Genomic DNA, 20386 nt, shown 5'->3' on the forward strand with positions numbered 1-20386 from the left:
TGACCTCAACATTCCCACTATGTTTGTTGACCTCAACATTCCCACCATGCTGTTACCCCACCTCAACATTCCTACTGTTTGTTGACCTCAACATTCCCACTATGTTTGTTGACCTCAACATTCCCACTATGCTGTTACCCCACCTCAACATTCCCACCATGCTGTTACCCCACCACAACATTCCTACTATGTTTTTACCCCACCTCAACATTCCCACCTTGCTGTTACCCCACCTCAACATTCCCACTATGCTGTTACCCCACCTCAACATTCCCACCATGCCGTTACCCCACCTCAACATTCCCACTATGTTGTTACCCCACCTCAACAATCCTACTGTTTGTTGACCTCAACATTCCCACTATGTTTGTTGACCTCAACATTCCCACTATGCTGTTACCCCACCTCAACATTCCTACTGTTTGTTGACCTCAACATTCCCACTATGTTTGTTGACCTCAACATTCCCACTATGCTGTTACCCCACCTCAACATTCCTACTGTTTGTTGACCTCAACATTCCCACTATGTTTGTTGACCTCAACATTCCCACCATGCTGTTACCCCACCTCAACATTCCTACTGTTTGTTGACCTCAACATTCCCACTATGTTTGTTGACCTCAACATTCCCACTATGCTGTTACCCCACCTCAACATTCCTACTGTTTGTTGACCTCAACATTCCCACCATGCTGTTACCCCACCACAACATTCCTACTATGTTGTTACCCCACCTCAACATTCCCACCTTGCTGTTACCCCACCTCAACATTCCCACTATGCTGTTACCCCACCTCAACATTCCCACCATGCTGTTACCCCACCTCAACATTCCTACTGTTTGTTGACCTCAACATTCCCACTATGCTGTTACCCCACCTCAACATTCCCACTATGCTGTTACCCCACCTCAACATTCCCACTATGCTGTTACCCCACCTCAACATTCCCACTATGCTGTTACCCCACCTCAACATTCCCACTATGCTGTTACCCCACCTCAACATTCCCACTATGTTGTTAACTCAACATTCCCACTGTGTGTTGACCTCGACATTCCCACTATGTGTGTTGACCTCGACATTCCCACTATGTGTGTTGACCTCGACATTCCCACTATGCTGTTACCCCACCTCAACATTCCCACTATGCTGTTACCCCACCTCAACATTCCCACTATGTTCTTACCCCACCTCAACATTCCCACTATGTGTGTTGACCTCGACATTCCCACTATGTGTGTTGACCTCGACATTCCCACTATGTGTGTTGACCTCGACATTCCCACTATGTGTGTTGACCTCGACATTCCCACTATGTGTGTTGACCTCGACATTCCCACTATGTGTGTTCACCTCGACATTCCCACTATGTGTGTTCACCTCGACATTCCCACTATGTGTGTTGACCTTCGACATTCCCACTATGTGTGTTGACCTTCGACATTCCCACTATGTGTGTGTTGACCTTCGACATTCCCACTATGTGTGTGTTGACCTTCGACATTCCCACTATGTGTGTGTTGACCTTCGACATTCCCACTATGTGTGTTGACCTTCGACATTCCCACTATGTGTGTTGACCTTCGACATTCCCACTATGTGTGTTGACCTCGACATTCCCACTATGTGTGTTGACCTCCGACATTCCCACTATGTGTGTTGACCTCGACATTCCCACTATGCTGTTACCCCACCTCGACATTCCCACTATGTGTGTTGACCTCGACATTCCCACTGTGTGTTGACCTTCGACATTCCCACTATGTGTGTTGACCTTCGACATTCCCACTATGTGTGTTGACCTTCGACATTCCCACTATGTGTGTTGACCTTCGACATTCCCACTATGTGTGTTGACCTTCGACATTCCCACTATGTGTGTTGACCTTCGACATTCCCACTATGTGTGTTGACCTCGACATTCCCCCTGTGTGTTGACCTCGACATTCCCACTGTGTGTTGACCTCGACATTCCCACTATGTGTGTTGACCTCGACATTCCCACTATGTCGACATGTCCTTACTCGGCTAGTCTGTCCGTTGCCAGAATGTCGTCATTTATAAACCATTCCAGGGGGCGTGATGTTACTCTAAAATGTCACCATGTGCTGTCGGTTTATTTTCACACACAGTCCAGTGGTAGTTTGGTGTATAATGTTCCTGGCCTGTGACACGGTGGGAGATATATGTAGAGAGCTGTGGGCTGAGAGGGGACATGCCTGTGAAGGCACAGTAATACACCGCCCAGCGAGACCTAGGAAGACAACTCATTCGTCTCTTTTTCAGGTGAAGCAATGAGTCTGACGCAAATAAAAATATATCCAGAACTTATTCGTGGGGTGGTGGTGGGGACAGTAATAGCACTAAGCATATCTGCTGCGTCTGAAAATGGCACCGTATTCCCTATATAGTGCACTACTTTGGACCAGAGCACTGGCCTAAAGTAGTGCACTACATAAGCAATAGGGTGCCATTTTCAGATGCAAAAAATAGCCTAGTGGAGGGAACCCTAGAGACTCAGGGAGAGACCACACGGGAGTCCAGTTACCAAGCTGTCATTTAACTGGAACTGATGTTAGATTCCAAGAATGACCGTGGAGGCATAACACCATACAATTACATGTTAAAACACTTTAGAACACATATTAAAACACATATTAAAACACATACTAAAATACATTAGAACACATTAAAACACATTAAAACACATTAAAACACATATTAAAACACATTAAAACACATTAAAACACATTAAAACACATTAAAACACATTAAAACACATATTAAAACACATTAGAACACATATTAAAACACATTAAAACACATTAGAACACATATTAAAACACATTAGAACACATACTAAAACACATTAGAACACATACTAAAACACATTAGAACACATACTAAAACACATTAGAACACATACTAAAACACATTAAAACACATTAGAACACATACTAAAACACATTAAAACACATACTAAAACACATTAGAACACATACTAAAACACATTAAAACACATTAGAACACATATTAAAACACATGAAAACACATTAAAACACATTAGAATCAGGCTGTAGTGGAGCAGGTTGAGAGCTTCAAATTCCTTGGTGTCCACATCAACAACAAATTAGAATGGTCCAAACACACCAAGACAGTCGTGAAGAGGGCAAGACAAAGCCTATTCCCCCTCAGGAAGATTTGACATGGGTCCTCAGATCCTCAAAAGGTTCTACAGCTGCACCATCGAGAGCATCCTGACCGGTTGCATCACTGCCTGGTATGGCAACTGCTCAGCCTCCGACCGCAAGGCATTACAGAGGGTAGTGCATACGGCCCAGTACATCACTGGGGCTAAGCTGCCTGCCATCCAGGACCTCTACACCAGGCGGTGTCAGAGGAAGGCCCTAAAAATTGTCAAAGACCCCAGCCACCCCAGTCATAGACTGTTCTCTCTACTTCCGCATGGCAAGCGGTACCGGAGTGCCAAGTCTAGGACAAAAAGGCTTCTCAACAGTTTTTACCCCCAAGCCATAAGACTCCTGAACAGGTAATCAAATGGCTACCCGGACTATTTGCATTGTGTGACCCCCCCCCTCCCCCAACCCCTCTTTTACGCTGCTGCTACTCTCTGTTTACCATATATGCATAGTCACTTTAACTATACATTCATGTACGTACTACCTCAATTGGCCCGACCAACCAGTGCTCCCGCACATTGGCTACCCGGACTATCTGCATTGTGTCCCACCACTCACCAACCCCTCTTTTACGCTACTGCTACTCTCTGTTCATCATATATGCATAGTCACTTTAACCATATCTACATGTACATACTACCTCAATCAGCCTGACTAACTGGTGTCTGTATGTAGCCTCGCTACTCTTATTTTCAAATGTTGTTTTATTTCTTTACTTACCTACACACACACACACACACACACACACACACACACACACACACACACACACACACACACACACACACACACACCTTTTTTTTCTTCGCACTATTGGTTAGAGCCTGTAAGTAAGCATTTCACTGTTGTATTCGGCGCACGTGACAAATAAACCTTGATTTGATTTGATTAAAACACATTTAAACACATATTAAAACGCATATTAAAACACATTAAAACACATATTAAAACACATTAAAACACATTAGAACACATTAAAACACAATAAAACACATTAGAACACACATTAAAACACATTAGAACACATATTAAAACACATTAAAACACATTAGAACACATATTAAAACACATTAGAACACATATTAAACACATTAGAACACATATTAAAACACATTAAACACATATTAAAACACATTAGAACACATATTAAACACATTAGAACACATTAAAACACAATAAAACACATTAGAACACACATTAAAACACATTAGAACACATATTAAAACACATTAAAACACATTAGAACACATATTAAAACACATTAGAACACATATTAAACACATTAGAACACATATTAAAACATATTAAAACACATTAAACACATATTAAAACACATTAGAACACATATTAAACACATTAGAACACATTAAAACATATTAAAACACATTAGAACACATATTAAAACACATTAGAACACATATTAAAACACATTAAAACACATATTAAAACACATTAGAACACATATTAAACACATTAGAACACATATTAAAACATATTAAAACACATTAGAACACATATTAAAACACATTAAAACACATATTAAAACACATTAGAACACATTAAAACACATTAGAACACATATTAAAACACATTAAAACACATTAGAACACATATTAAAACACATTAAAACACATTAGAACACATTAAAACACATTAGAACACATTAAAACACATTAAAACACATTAAAACACATTAAAACACATATTAAAACACATTTGAACCAGTGGCAACCCGCAACTGTTTTGAGCACCATCTTTCTAGCAACAAAAAATATATTTTTTTGTGTGTGATGGCATTAATACAATATAATGTTCTCTAGTTGCGCCGTGATTGGCTCAGTGTTCTGTCACTCATGATACTACGTCACCTCCAAATTTAAGGGGAGAGCTCGAAAATTCAAGCCCCTTGGGCGCTGCCATAGAGTTACATTAGAAGTGCCCATACTAGAAAACTAAAGGTCATTGGCCACAGATAAAATGACGTCAAATCACGTTATATCTACAGCAGCTTTGATTGGACATCATACTTTCGAAATCTTAGCTAGCAAGCTAGTAGTCATCATCATGAATCAAGTCGACAATCCCTTTTAAAAATCCTTGTCATATGAAGAGAAATAATGAAGAGAAATTCTAGATAAAACGTATCGGTGCTCATTGGCCATTGGACATAAACATTACACAACAAGTTTGGTAATCGGAAATTGAACAATGAGTGGTTTGGAAGGAATCAGTGGCTAACTGTAAGCATTGCAAAGCAATCACTTACCTGCTATTCAAGGATAAACATTCAACATTGGCCATTGTGTCAATCCAGCATAACTTCTGCTGCGCTCAAAACAACTTGAAAACTCAGAACTCGGCAAAAAAAACGAGCTCCGTCTGGGAAAATACCCTTTGCACGGTCATCCAACTCGGAACTGCAAGTCGGGAACTCGGGCCTCTCCGATCTGAAGATCACTGATGTCATCATGATTCGACCTGAGTTCCCAGTTGTCTTGAAAGCACCATAAATCCAGAGAATGACAGACTTTGATGACAAAGTTTGATGACAAAATTTGCGCCATGAAGGACCGCCGCGCCACCTCGCTGTTCAAGTGAGCACAGCACAACAAGGTGAGTCCAAAAATGTATTGTCTTCTGCTGCATAAATTATGTAATATGCCAGGGAGATATGTATACTGTAGCTAAGAAAGTAAAACTAAGTGCATGTTGTGTAGTAAGATGTTCGTGGTCCATGTGCCTCAGCCTAATAATTTGGTGTCGTTTCCCCTCCTAATTTCACCTACTGTTCTGACTTGGTGGTGCACATGTAGCCTATAGCCTGTTTTTGAGAAATGTAATCATTGAATATTGTAAGAGCTTTCATTGTCTGCTTATATGCCCCCTTTATTTATCCTATGGTTCTGACTTAGTGTACAGGGAGAATACGGTAAGACCGGCCCATGTTCTGAATTCTGTCACTGATACATTTCAAAGGTGCTGAACAAATAGTTGACTACGTCCGCACTAGCTCGCTCATTGTCTTAATCGAAATGACAGATTGCCTCTTATCCACTCGTCGTCCCCTTATGCCATACTTTGTAGATCTCAATTGACAATAGAAATGACATTTGTTTAAGCAAGTCAGTCATATCAGCTATGTTTTTTTTAAAAGGCAGTAAATTAGGCTGAATGAACTGTTTCTCTGCCGGACAAGGCTCCGGTGACATTTGCGGTGAACAGGTCTACATCAAGCAGCCTAGGACTAGCACTAGAGTGTTTTTTTTTGTAGGACATTTAGAGATAGATTAATCAAGTAGGCTTCACGGGGTGGCAGGTAGCCTAGTGGTTAGAGCGTTGGGTCAGTAACTGAAAGGTTGCTAGATTGAATCCCCGAGCTGAAAAGGTAAAAATCTGTTCCTAGGCCGTCATTGTAAATAAAAATCTGTTCCTAGGGCGTCATTGTAAATAAGAATTTGTTCTTAACTGACTTGCCTAGTTAAATAAAGGTAAAATAAACATGGCTATTTTACACTTCCTCAGATGGTTAATTAGCCTAGGCAGACAATAGGGGGTGCTACATCTGCACTATCTAGGATTGATGTGCCCAGGGTTACAGTTAGGGGTTAAGGTTAGGTTAAATTCTAAAATGGTGCCAACAGAGATGGCCGCCTCGCTTCGAGTTCTTAGGAAACTATGCAGTATATATATTTTTTTATGTGTTATTTCTTACATTGTTACCCCAGGTAATCTTAGGTTTTATTACATACATTCGGGATGAACTATTGGATATAAGAGCAACGTCAACTCACCAACATTACGACCAGGAATACGACTTTCCTGAAGCGGATCCTCTGTTTGGCCCACCACCCAGGACAATGGATCGGATCCCAGCCGGCGACCCAAAACAACGACGCCATAGAAGAGGCAGATGGAGCGGTCTTCTGGTCAGGCTCCGTAGACGGGCACATCGCACACCGCTCCCGAGCATACTACTCGCCAATGTCCAGTCTCTTGACAACAAGGTAGATGAAATCCGTGCAAGGGTTGCCTTCCAGAAAGACATCAGAGACTGTAATGTTCTTTGTTTCACGGAAACATGGCTCACTCGAGACACGCTATCGGAGTCGGTACAGCCAGCTGGTTTCTTCACGCATCGCACCGACAGAAACAAGCATCTTTCAGGTAAGAAGAAGGGCGGGGGTGTATGCCTTATGATTAACGAGACGTGGTGTGATCATAACAACATACAGGAACTCAAGTCCTTTTGTTCACCTGACTTAGAATTCCTTACAATCAAATGCCGACAGCATTATCTACCAAGAGAATTCTCTTAGATCATAATCACAGTCGTATATATTCCCCCCCCCCAAGCAGACACATCGACGGCCCTGAAATAACTTCATTTGACTCTATGTAAACTGGAAACCACATATTGTGAGGCTGCATTTATTGTAGCTGGGGATTTTAACAAAGCTAATCTGAAAACAAAGCTCCCTAAATTTTACCAGCATATTGATTGCGCGACCCGGGCTGGCAAAACCCTGGACCATTGTTATTCTAACTTCCGCGACGCATATAAGGCCCTCCCCCGCCCTCCTTTCGGAAAAGCTGACCACCACTCCATTTTGTTGCTTGCATAACCACACCAGCCCTGTCTGCCTGTCTGTCTGCCTGTTTACCTATGCTTGTCTGTCTGCCTGTTTACCTATGCCTGTCTGTCTGCCTGTTTACCTATGCCTGTCTGTCTGCCTGTTTACCTATGCCTGCCTGCCTGTCTGTCTGCCTGTTTACCTATGTCTGTCTGCCTGTTTACCTATGTCTGTCTGCCTGTAAAACATCAGGCGCCGACAGAGATGGCCGCCTCGCTTCGCGTTCCTAGGAAACTATGCAGTATTTTTAATGTGTTATTTCTTACATTGTTACCCCAGGAAATCTTAGGTTTTATTACATACAGTCGGGAGGAACTATTGGATATAAGAGCAACGTCAACTCACCAACATTACCACCAGGAATACGACTTTCCCTAAGCGGATCCTCTGTTTGGTCCACCACCCAGGACAATGGATCGGATCCCAGCCGGCGACCCAAAACAACGACGCCGTAGAAGGGGCAGACGGAGCGGTCTTCTGGTCAGGCTCCGTAGACGGGCACATCGTGCACAGCTCCCGAGTATACTACTCGCCAATGTCCAGTCTCTTGACAACAAGGTAGACACAATCCGAGCAAGGGTTGCCTTCCAGAGAGACATCAGAGATTGTAACAATCTCTGTTTCAAGGAAACATGGCTCTCTCGGGATACGTTGTCGGAATCGGTTCAGCCACCGGGCTTCGCCATGCATCACGCCGACAGAGATAAACATCTCTCTGGGAAGAGGAAGGGCGGAGGTGTATGCTTTATGATTAATGACTCATGTTGCAATCATAACCACATACAGGAACTCAAGTCCTTCTGCTCACCCGACCTAGAATTCCTTACAATCAAATGCCGGCCATTTTACCTACCAAGAGAATTCTCGTCAGTTATAGTCACAACTGTCTACATTCCCCCTCAAGCGAACACCAAGACGGCCCTCAAGGAACTTCTCACTGGACTCTGGAAACTGTATATCCGGAGGCTGCATTTATTGTAGCTGTTGATTTTAACAAAGCAAATTTGAGAACAAGGCTCCCTAAATTCTATCAGCATATTGACGACACGCAGGGCTAATATTCTCGACCACTGCTCCCCCGCCCTCCCTTCAGCAAATCCGACAATGACGCCATCTTGCTCTTACCGTCTCATAGGTAGAAACTCAAACAGGATGTACCAGTGATGATTCAACACTGGTCTGACCAATCGGAAGCCATGTTTCAAGGTTGTTTTGATCACGTGGACTGGAATATGTTCTGGTCAGCGTCAGAGAACAATATTGACCTATACGCTGACTCGGTGAGTGCATTAATAAAGAGGTGCATTGGAGATGTTGTACCCACTGTGACTATTAAAACCTACCCTAACCAGAAACCGTGGATGGATGGCGGCATTCGCTCAAAACTGAAAGCGCCAACCACCACATTTAACCATTGAAAGACGACTAGGAATATGGCTGAATTTAAACAGTGCAGTTATTCCCTCCGCAAAGGTAATCAAACAAGCGAAATGTCGGTACAGGGACAAGGTGGAGTCGCAATTCAACGGCTCAGACACGAGACATATGTGGCAGGGTCTACAGGAAATCACAGAATACAAAAACAAAAACAGCCACGTCACGGACACTGACGTCACGCTTCCAGACAAACTAAACACCTTCTTTGCCCGCTTTGATAAAGCAGTGCCAAAGAATGCGTCCCAAACCCCTCCTTCTCCGTGGCCGACGTGAGTAAAACATTTAAACCCTCGCAAGGCTGCTGGCCCACACAGCATCCCTAGCCGCGTCCTCAGAGCATGCGCAGACCAGCTGGCTGGTGTGTTTACAGACATATCAATCTCTCCCTATCCCAGTCTGTTGTCCCCACATGCTTCAAGATGGCTACCATTATTCCTGTATCCAAGAAGGCAAAGATAACTGAACTAAATGACTACCGCCCCGTAGCACTTACTTCTGTCATCATGAAGTCCTTTGAGAGGCTAGTCAAGGATCATATCACTGCCACCTTACCGGCCACGCTAGACCCACTTTAGTTGCATACTGCCCCAACAGATCCACAGATGACGCAATCACCATCACACTGCACACTGCCCTATCCCATCTGGACAAGAGGAATACCTATGTAAGAATACTGTTCATTGACTACAGCTCAGCCTTCAACACCATAGTACCCTCCAAGCTCACCTGGGTCTCAACCCCGCCCTGTCAACTGGGTCCTTTCTGACGGGGCGCCCCCAGGTGGTGAAAGTAGGAAACAACATCTCCACTTTGCTGACCCTCGACACTGGGGTCCCACAACGGTATGCGCTTAGCCCTCTCCTGTACTCCCTGTTCCCCCACGACTGCGTGGCCATGCACACCTCCAACTGAATCATCAAGTTTGCAGACAACACAACAGTAGTGGGCTTGATTACCAACAGCGACGAGACAGACTACAAGGGGGAGGTGAAGGCACTCAGAGTGTGGTGTCAGGAAAACAACCTCTCACTCAATGTCAACAAAACAAAGGAGATGATCATGGACTTCAGGAAACAGCAGAGGGAGCACCCCCCCATCCACATCGACGGGACAGTAGTGGAGAAGGTGGAAAGTTTTACGTTCCTGGCCGTACACATCACAGACAAACTGAAATGGTCCACCCACACAGACAGAGTGGTGAAGAAGGAACAACAGCGCCTCTTCAACCTCGGGAGGTTGAAGAAATTTGGCTTGTCATCTAAAACACTGACAAACTTTAACCAATTCACAATCGAGAACATCCTTCCTGCCTCTATCACCGCCTGGTACGGCAACTGCACCGCCCTCAACCGCAAGGCTCTCCAGAGGGTGGTGATATTATGAGGGTGGTGCGGTCTGCACAACGCATCACCACGGGCAAACTACCTGCCCTCCAAGACACCTACACCACCCGATGTCACAGGAAGGCCAAAAAGATCATCAAGGACATCAACCACCCGAGCCACTGCCTGTTCACCCCGCTATCATCCAGAAGGCGAGGTCAGTACAGGTACATCAAAGCTGGGACCAAGAGACTGAAAAACAGCTTCTATCTCAAGGCCATCAGGCTGCTGCCTACATTGAGACCCAATCACTGGCCACTGTAATAAATGGATCACTAGTCACTTTAAACAATGCCACTTTAATAATGTTTACATATCTTACATTACTCATATCACATGTATATACTGTATTTTATACCATATATTGCACCTTGCCTATGCCGCCCGTCCATCACTCATCCATATATTTATATGTACATATTCTCATTCCCCCCCTTTTAGATTTGTGTGTATTAGGTAGTTGTTGGGGAAATGTTAGGTTACTTGTTAGATATTACTGCACTGCCGGAACACAAGCATTTCGCTACACTCGCAATAACATCTGCTAACCATGTGTATGTGACCAATAAAACTTGATTTGAGGGTTAGATTTAGGGTTAGGGGAAATACGATTTTGAATGGAAATCAATTCTTTGGTCCCCACAAGGATAACAATACATAACTGTGTGTTTGTTTCGTGTGACACCAACAGGTCAGAAGGATAAGACCGGCAGAGACAGCTGAAGTGAGGTCTTTCTCCTCAACACACAATGTCTGAGTTCCCAATCGGACCCTAACCCCTGTATAGTGCACTATTTTGACCAGGGCTCCGTTGAGCGTGTTCCAAATCGCACCCTATCCCCTATTGTTTCACCAATTGGGCTATGGTCAAAAGTAGTGCACTTTTAAGGGAATAGGGTGCCATTCTGGTCAAACACAGTGCACTATGAAGGGAATAGGGTGCCATTCTGGTCAAACGCAGTGCACTATGAAGGGAATAGTGGTACCATTTAGAACACCACCAATGTCTTTGTCTCAAAACAGTCCACAGAGTCTCAGGAACCTCAGCAAACCACAATGGGCACAACAAACTCCCCAATAAAGGCTCGCATTGTCTTAAACCGTACACTGCTCCACACACACACACACACACCGCAGTACAGAGGAACAATGGACTTAGTTCTCATCTAAGTGTTTTATACTCTACCCCCAGACCTCTGCTCGCATGCCGATCGCCCTACAACACCATTTATCCCAGTTATGAAACTAATTGATTTGGGTTGCAAAATTCCAGTAACTTTCCAATTGGAAGATTCCTGGAATTAGAAGGGAATAAACAGGAAATACAGGAATCCATCAACTGGTATTTCAGGAAAACTGTGGTGAAGTTAGCTGAATTTTGCAACCCTAAAAGGTGATTGTTGGTGCTGTTAAGTTACTGTATGAGTTTGTATAATCTTCAGAAATTGATGCCATCTCATCCAATATCGTTTAGTTTCAGGTTAATGTTTTCTCTCACAGTGAGGCTTATAAGTGTTCCATAAGCTACATCTTTTTTTGAGCCAAATATATTACACAAATGTGATCCTATTCATTTCATAAGAGGATGTGTGGTGACCTATATCCCTGGTATGACTCCAGGCCTCCACGCACGCAAGTACACTGCTGCAACCACAATCCCCTAGAGAGTCTAAGTGACTACAGCCACGCTACACTGAGCCAGAAACTATGGAACCCTCAGAATGTTGAGAATACTGTTCAGAATGCTCAGAGCTGGGACTCTCAGAATGTTGAGAATACTGTTCAGAATGCTCAGAACTGGGACCCTCAGAATGTTGAGAATACTGTTCAGAATGCTCAGAGCTGGGACCCTCAGAATGTTGAGAATACTGTTCAGAATGCTCAGAGCTGGGACCCTCAGAATGTTGAGAATACTGTTCAGAATGCTCAGAGCTGGGACCCTCAGAATGTTGAGGATACTGTTCAGAATGCTCAGAGCTGGGACCCTCAGAATGTTGAGTATACTGTTCAGAATGCTCAGAGCTGGGACCCTCAGAATGTTGAGAATACTGTTCAGAATGATCAGAGCTGGGACCCTCAGAATGTTGAGAATACTGTTCAGAATGCTCAGAGCTGGGACCCTCAGAATGTTGAGAATACTGTTCAGAATGCTCAGAGCTGGGACCCTCAGAATGTTGAGAATACTGTTCAGAATGATCAGAGCTGGGACCCTCAGAATGTTGAGAATACTGTTCAGAATGCTCAGAGCTGGGACCCTCAGAATGTTGAGAATACTGTTCAGAATGCTCACAGCTGGGAATGTGCAGAAGGTGTCCAGCAGAACACAATGGACGCCACAGCCTAGCTAGCCCTCTCCTCCCTTCCTCCTCTCCTCCCCCCTCTTCTCCTTCACCCAGACCTAGATACTGCTGTCTCCCTGCTGGCTGGCCCTGCTACATCACCCAGATCTAGATACTGCTGGCTGGCCCTGCTACATCACCCAGACCTAGATACTGCTGTCTGGCCCTGCTACATCACCCAGACCTAGATACTGCTGGCTGGCCCTGCTACATCACCCAGACCTAGATACTGCTGTCTGGCCCTGCTACATCACCCAGACCTAGATACTGCTGGCTGGCCCTGCTACATCACCCAGACCTAGATACTGCTGGCTGGCCCTGCTATATCACCCAGACATAGATACTGCTTGCTGGCCCTGCTACATCACCAAGACATAGATACTGCTTGCTGGCCCTGCTACATCACCCAGACCTAGATACTGCTGTCTCCCTGCTGGCTGGCCCTACTACATCACCCAGACCTAGATACTGCTGGCTGGCCCTGCTACATCACCCAGACCTAGATACTGCTGTCTCCCTGCTGGCTGGCCCTACTACATCACCCAGACCTAGATACTGCTGTCTCCCTGCAGGTTGGCCCTGCTACATCACCCAGATCTAGATACTGCTGTCTCCCTGCTGGCTGGCCCTGCTACATCACCCAGACCTAGATACTGCTGGCTGGCCCTGCTACATCACCCAGACCTAGATACTGCTGGCTGGCCCGGCTACATCACCCAGACCTAGATACTGCTGTCTGGCCCTGCTACATCACTCAGACCTAGATACTGCTGTCTCCCTGCTGGCTGGCCCTGCTACATCACCCAGACCTAGATACTGCTGTCTCCCTGCTGGCTGGCCCTGCTACATCACCCAGACCTAGATACTGCTGTCTCCCTGCTGGCTGGCCCTGCTACATCACCCAGACCTAGATACTGCTGGCTGGCCCTACTACATCACCCAGACCTAGATACTGTTGTCTCCCTGCTGGCTGGCCCTGCTACATCACCCAGACCTAGATCCTGCTGTCTGGCCCTGCTGGCTGGCCCTGCTACATCACCCAGACCTAGATACTGCTGTCTGGCCCTGCTGGCTGGCCCTGCTACATCACCCAGATCTAGATACTGCTGTCTGGCCCTACTACATCATTCCTTAATAGTGCGCTACATTTGACCAGAGCCCATAGGGAATAAGGTGCACTACATTTGACCAGAGGCCATAGGGAATAGGGTGCACTACTTTTGACCAGAGCCCATAGGGAATAAGGTGCACTACTTTTGACCAGAGCCCATAGGGAATAGGGTGCACTACTTTTGGCCAGAGCCCATAGGGAATAGGGTGCACTACTTTTGACCAGAGCCCATAGGGAATAGGGTGCACTACTTTTGACCAGAGGCCATAGGGAATAGGGTGCACTACTTTTGACCAGAGCCCATAGGGAATAAGGTGCACTACTTTTGACCAGAGCCCATAGGGAATAAGGTGCACTACTTTTGACCAGAGCCCATAGGGAATAGGGTGCCTGCATACCATCCTGGGATTAAGTTTTTTGCTGCTTCAGATAATAGTGAGACTAGGCAACACTGCCTGCCTGCCTGCCTGCCTGCCTGCCTGCCACAAACTGTCCTGGGCTACAGTACGTCCTTAACGGGATGTCCATACAGTGCCTTCAGAAACTATTCATACAACTTGACGTTTTCCACATTTTGCTTAGCTCCATTCCGTTTCTTTTTTATGTCTGAAAAACTACCCAGTCATTATCCATTACAAGCATTGGCAGGACAGAACCGCTGCCTCTGGTAAAACAAAGGGTGGCGGTCTGTATCCATTTGTAAATAACAGCTGGTGCGCAAAATTTCATATTAAATAAGTCTCGAGGTTTTGCTCGCCTGAGGTCGAGTATCTCATGATAAGCTGTAGACCACACTATTTACCCTGAGAGATTATCTATATTTTTCGTAGCCGTCTATTTACCACCATAAACCGTTGCTGGCACCAAGCCCGCATTCAACGAGCTGTATAAGGCCATAAGCAAACAGGAAAACGCTCATCCAGAGGTAGCGCTCCTAGTGGCCGGGGACTTTGATGCAGGGTAACTTAAATCCATTTTACCTCATTTCTACCAGTATGTCACATGTGCAACAAGAGGAAGAAACTCTAGACCACCTTTACTCCACACAAAGACGAGTACAAAGCTCTCCCTCTCCCTCCATTTGGCAAAACTGACCATAATTCTATCCTCCTGATTCCTACTTACAAGCAAAAACTAAAGCAGGAAGTACCAGTGACTCGCTCAATACAGAAGTGGTCAGATGACGTGGATGCTACACTACAGGACTGTTTTGCTGGCACAGACTGGAATATGTTCAATAGTATTGAGGAGTACACCACCTCAATCACCGGCTTCATCAATAAGTGCATTGATGACGTCGTCCCCAGTGACCGTACGTACATACCCCAACCAGAAGCCATGTATTACAGGCAACATCCGCACTGAGCCAAAGGCTAGAGCTGCTGCTTTCAAGGAGCGGGACTTTTACCCGGAAGCTATAAGAAATCCCGTTATGACCTCAGACGAACCATCAAACAGCCAAAGCATCAATACAGGACTAAAATTGAATCCTACTACACCGGCTCTGACGTTCGTCGGATGTGGCAGGGCCAGCAAACTATTACAGATTACAAACGGAAACCCAGGTGCGAGCTGCCCAGTGATGCGAGCCTACCAGACGAGCTAAATGACTTCTATGCGCGCTTCGAGGCAAGCAACACTGAAGCATGCATGAGAGCACCAGCTGTTCCGGACGACTGTGTGATCACGCTCTCCGTAGCCAATGTGAGTAAGACCTTTAAAACAGGTCAACGTTCACAAGGCGACAGGACCAGACGGATTACCAGGACGTGAACTGGCAACTGTCTTGACTGACAATTTCAACCTGTCTTTGACCGAGTGTGTAATACATACATGTTTCAAACAGATACCATAGTCACCATGCCAATAAAAACCCATTGAACTGAATTGAAAGAGAGAAATCCTGCCATGAAAACGCAGTAGGTGGGGAGGAGGAGAACACAGACAGCATTCTGGGATAACAGCCTAGGATAGGAGTCAGTCCAAGCCAAGGCTTAGATCACAGAGCCAACTAAGTGGGTGCATTTGTTTGACCTAAAAAATTGTCTCAAAAATGTACAAAATATATCAACTCGGCAGGATTGGTAAGGTTAAACAAATGCACCTAATCACTGCCACAGCAGGTCTGAACACTGTGTAGGACAGACAAGAGGATCTGCCCTTAGATTCATCATGAATAGCCTGGTCCAAGATCTGTTTGTGCTGTCTTGCAAACATTGTCGACCATAGGAGATAGGAGTTGGCAAGACAGCACAAACGGATCTGACACCAGGCTAGACACCATCACCACCACATTCCTTTTGATTATAGGTTAGTGAGTGTTCAGCTTCCAGAAGTTTCTGATCAGATGGTACAGGAGAGAGGAGCTATAAACCAGGTCTAAAAGAGACAGCAGCAGGCAGACAGCAGGTAGACAGACAGCAGGCAGACAGACAGACATCAGGTAGACAGACAGCAGGTAGACAGACAGCAGGTAGACAGACAGCAGGCAGACAGACAGACAGACAGCAGGCAGACAGACAGACAGCAAGCAGACAGACAGCAGGCAGGCAGACAGACAGCAGGCAGACAGACAGCAGGTAGACAGACAGCAGGTAGACAGACAGACAGCAGGTAGACAGACATACATCAGCAGACAGACAGACAGACAGACAGTAGGTAGACAGACAGCAGGCAGACAGACAGCAGGCAGACAGACAGCAGGTAGGCAGACAGCAGGTAGACAGACATACATCAGCAGGCAGACAGACATCAGCAGGCAGACAGACATCAGCAGGCAGACAGCAAGTAGCAGGCAGACATCATGTAGACAGACAGCAAGCAGCAGGCAGACAGCAAGCAGCAGGCAGACAGCAAGCAGCAGGCAGACAGCAAGCAGCAGGCAGACAGCAGGCACAGACAGTGGAGGCAGACAGACAGACAGCCACATGACTCAACAGCTTGAAAATGAAAACCTTGAGAATTCCTGAGTCATCACTTCAGGCTCAACAGAGGGTGAGAAAGAGAGAGAGAGAGAGAGAGAGAGGGAGAGAGAGAGAGAGGGAGGGTGAAACAAGGAAATCAATTCAGTACACTGACGCCCTCTGAACCAGTCTCTCACGGACCAGATTTCCACCGTGTGTGTGATAATGGTCTGTAATAAATGGAAGGCGACCTACAATCCTCATTCTCACCTCTCTAGGCAAAACCCTCTCTCTCTCTCTCTTTCTCTCTCTCTCTCCCTCTCTCTCTCTCCCTCTCTCCCTCTCTCTCTCTCTCTCTTTCTCTCTCTTTCACAGATCATCAAACAACCTTTTCATTTCCACCCCAGAAGATAATGAGAGGCCCCACTGAATTAAACATGAATTGGCCTTTTTGTGTTTGCATTTGCGTTTCTCTCAAAATAAAACCTTTTTTCCCCCCTCAGTATATGATGGTCTTTTGGGGTGGACACTCATATCACATGACTACACATTAGACATTGCAAAAAATGTATAGAATCGCAATTCGCTTTAAAACGGACACATTTCCTTTGGACCCGATGACAAAAACTTTAGCATTTTGGAAACAGTGCCAGCCACTGCCAGGGAAACTAAACCAAAAGCCTGGATTGCTGTCATACTTTGTTTATTGACTGATGTCAGCAGGGTTTCCCTGTAGGCAGGCCAGCGGGTGATTTTATTTGGCGCCCCAAGTTTTCTGAGTAAAAAAAATTATAAATCTTTTGTTGTTAGACATAAAATACATAAATCTTTCCCTGTAGGCAGGCCAGCGGATTTATAAAATAATTATAAATCTTTTGTTGTTAGACATTAAAGACATAAGACATAAATCAGCAGTAAATCTGTTCAAGTGTTCCCACGCATTAAGAGAGACATGTGATCGTATCCCAATGTTATCAAGGTTTGAAATTATTCTGTTTCGGTCAGATACTGTATCTGTTAGGGATTATTGCGTTCAATTTGCAGCGTACAAATTATTTATCACTATGTTCTGGCCCCGACCATCCGCTCACGGCTGAATGTGTCCATCCATCCATCAATGTCCATCCATCCATATGTCCATCATCCATCAATGTCCATCCATCCATCCACCAATATGTCCATCATCGATCCATATGTCCATCCGTCCATCCATCCATCATCCATCCATCCGGCCATCAGTCCATCAATGTCCATCCATCCATCAATGTCCATCCATCCATCAATTTCCATCCATCCATCCATCCGTCCATCAGTCCATCCATCCATCCATCCATCCATCCATCCATCAATCAATCGAATAGTACAGACTGTGACTCCATCTGATCAACTGGGGTATAGGTCTTCAGTAGTAGCCAATAGGAGACTGGAAGCCACCTCCAATTACTGTTGGGGCCCTGCCCCCCTGTCACCATGGAGACTGTGTATGATGTGACCATAACATATGTCAACACTGGAGTCTCTAATGTGACAAGCACTAAGATCTAAGGAAGGAGACGACAGGGTTAGCAGCAACATGGGCTACAGAGCCCCCCCAATTACATAGTAATATACAGTGGGGGAAAAAAGTATTTGATCCCCTGCTGATTTTGTACGTTTGCCCACTGACAAAGAAATGATCAGTCTATAATTTTAATGGTAGGTTTATTTGAACAGTGAGAGACAGAATAACAACAAAGAAATCCAGAAAAACGCATGTCAAAAATGTTATAAATTGATTTGCATTTTAATGAGGGAAATAAGTATTTGACCCCCTCAATCAGAAAGATTTCTGGCTCCCAGGTGTCTTTTATACAGGTAACGAGCTGAGATTAGGAGCACACTCTTAAAGGGAGTGATCCTAACCACAGCTGGTTACCTGTAAAAAAGACACCTGTCCACAGAAGCAATCAATCAATCAGATTCCAAACTCTCCACCATGGCCAAGACCAAAGAGCTCTCCAAGGATGTCAGGGACAAGATTGTAGACCTACACAAGGCTGGAATGGGCTACAAGACCATCGCCAAGCAGCTTGGTGAGAAGGTGACAACATTTGGTGCGATTATTCGCAAATGGAAGAAACACAAAAGAACTGTCAATATCTCTCGGCCTGGGGCTCCATGCAAGATCTCACCTCGTGGGGTTGCAATGATCATGAGAACGGTGAGGAATCAGCCCAGAACTACATGAGAGGATCTTGTCAATGATCTCAAGGCAGCTGGGACCATAGTCACCAAGAAAACAATTGGTAACACACTACGCCGTGAAGAACTGAACTCCTGCAGCGCCCGCAAGGTCCCCCTGCTCAAGAATACATATACATGCCCGTCTGAAGTTTACCAATGAACATCTGAATGATTCAGAGGACAACTGGTGAAAGTGTTGTGGTCAGATGAGACCAAAATGGAGCTTTTTGACATCAACTCAACTCGCTGTGTTTGGAGGAGGAGGAATGCTGCCTATGACCCCAAGAACACCATCTCCACCGTCAAACATGGAGGTGGAAACATTATGCTTTGGGGGTGTTTTTCTGCTAAGGGGACAGGACAACTTCACCGCATCAAAGGGACGATGGAAGGGACCATGTACCGTCAAATCTTGGGTGAGAACCTCCTTCCCTCAGCCAGGGCATTGAAAATGGGTCGTGGATGGGTATTCCAGCATGACAATGACCCAAAACACACGGCCAAGGCAACAAAGGAGTGGCTCAAGAAGAAGCACATTAAGGTCCTGGAGTGGCCTAGCCAGTCTCCAGACCTTAATCCCATAGAAAATCTGTGGAGGGAGCTGAAGGTTCGAGTTGCCAAACTTCAGCCTCGAAACCTTAATGACTTGGAGAAGATCTGCAAAGAGGAGTGGGACAAAATCCCTCCTGAGATGTGTGCAAACCTGGTGGCCAACTACAAGAAACGTCTGACCTCCGTGATTGCCAACAAGGGTTTTGCCACCAAGTACTAAGTCATGTTTGGCAGAGGGGTCAAATACTTATTTCCCTCATTAAAATGCAAATCATTTTATAACATTTTTGACATGCGTTTTTCTGGATTTTTTGGTTGTTATTCTGTCTCTCACTGTTACATTTACATTTTACATTTTAGTCATTTAGCAGACGCTCTTATCCAGAGCGACTTACAGTAGTGAATGCATACATTTCATACATTTTGTTCTCCGTACTGGTCCCCCGTGGGAATCGAACCCACAACCCTGGCGTTGCAAACACCATGCTCTACCAACTGAGCCACACGGGACACTGTTCAAATAAACCTACTATAAAAATTATAGACTGATCATTTCTTTGTAAGTGGGCAAACGTACAAAATCAGCAGGGGATCAAATACTTTT

At 45.1% G+C, this 20386-nt stretch overlaps 1 protein-coding gene across 4 annotated transcripts in view; it reads right to left on the reverse strand.

Annotated features, from left to right (window-relative positions):
- LOC115161888 (phosphofurin acidic cluster sorting protein 2) overlaps nucleotides 1-20386 on the reverse strand; it is a 133073-nt gene that overhangs the window by 37600 nt on the left and 75087 nt on the right. The gene's annotated exons all lie outside the window — the stretch shown is intronic.

Source organism: Salmo trutta, chromosome 25 (assembly GCF_901001165.1).
Source record: "Salmo trutta chromosome 25, fSalTru1.1, whole genome shotgun sequence".
NCBI classification, from domain to species: Eukaryota; Metazoa; Chordata; class Actinopteri; order Salmoniformes; family Salmonidae; genus Salmo; species Salmo trutta.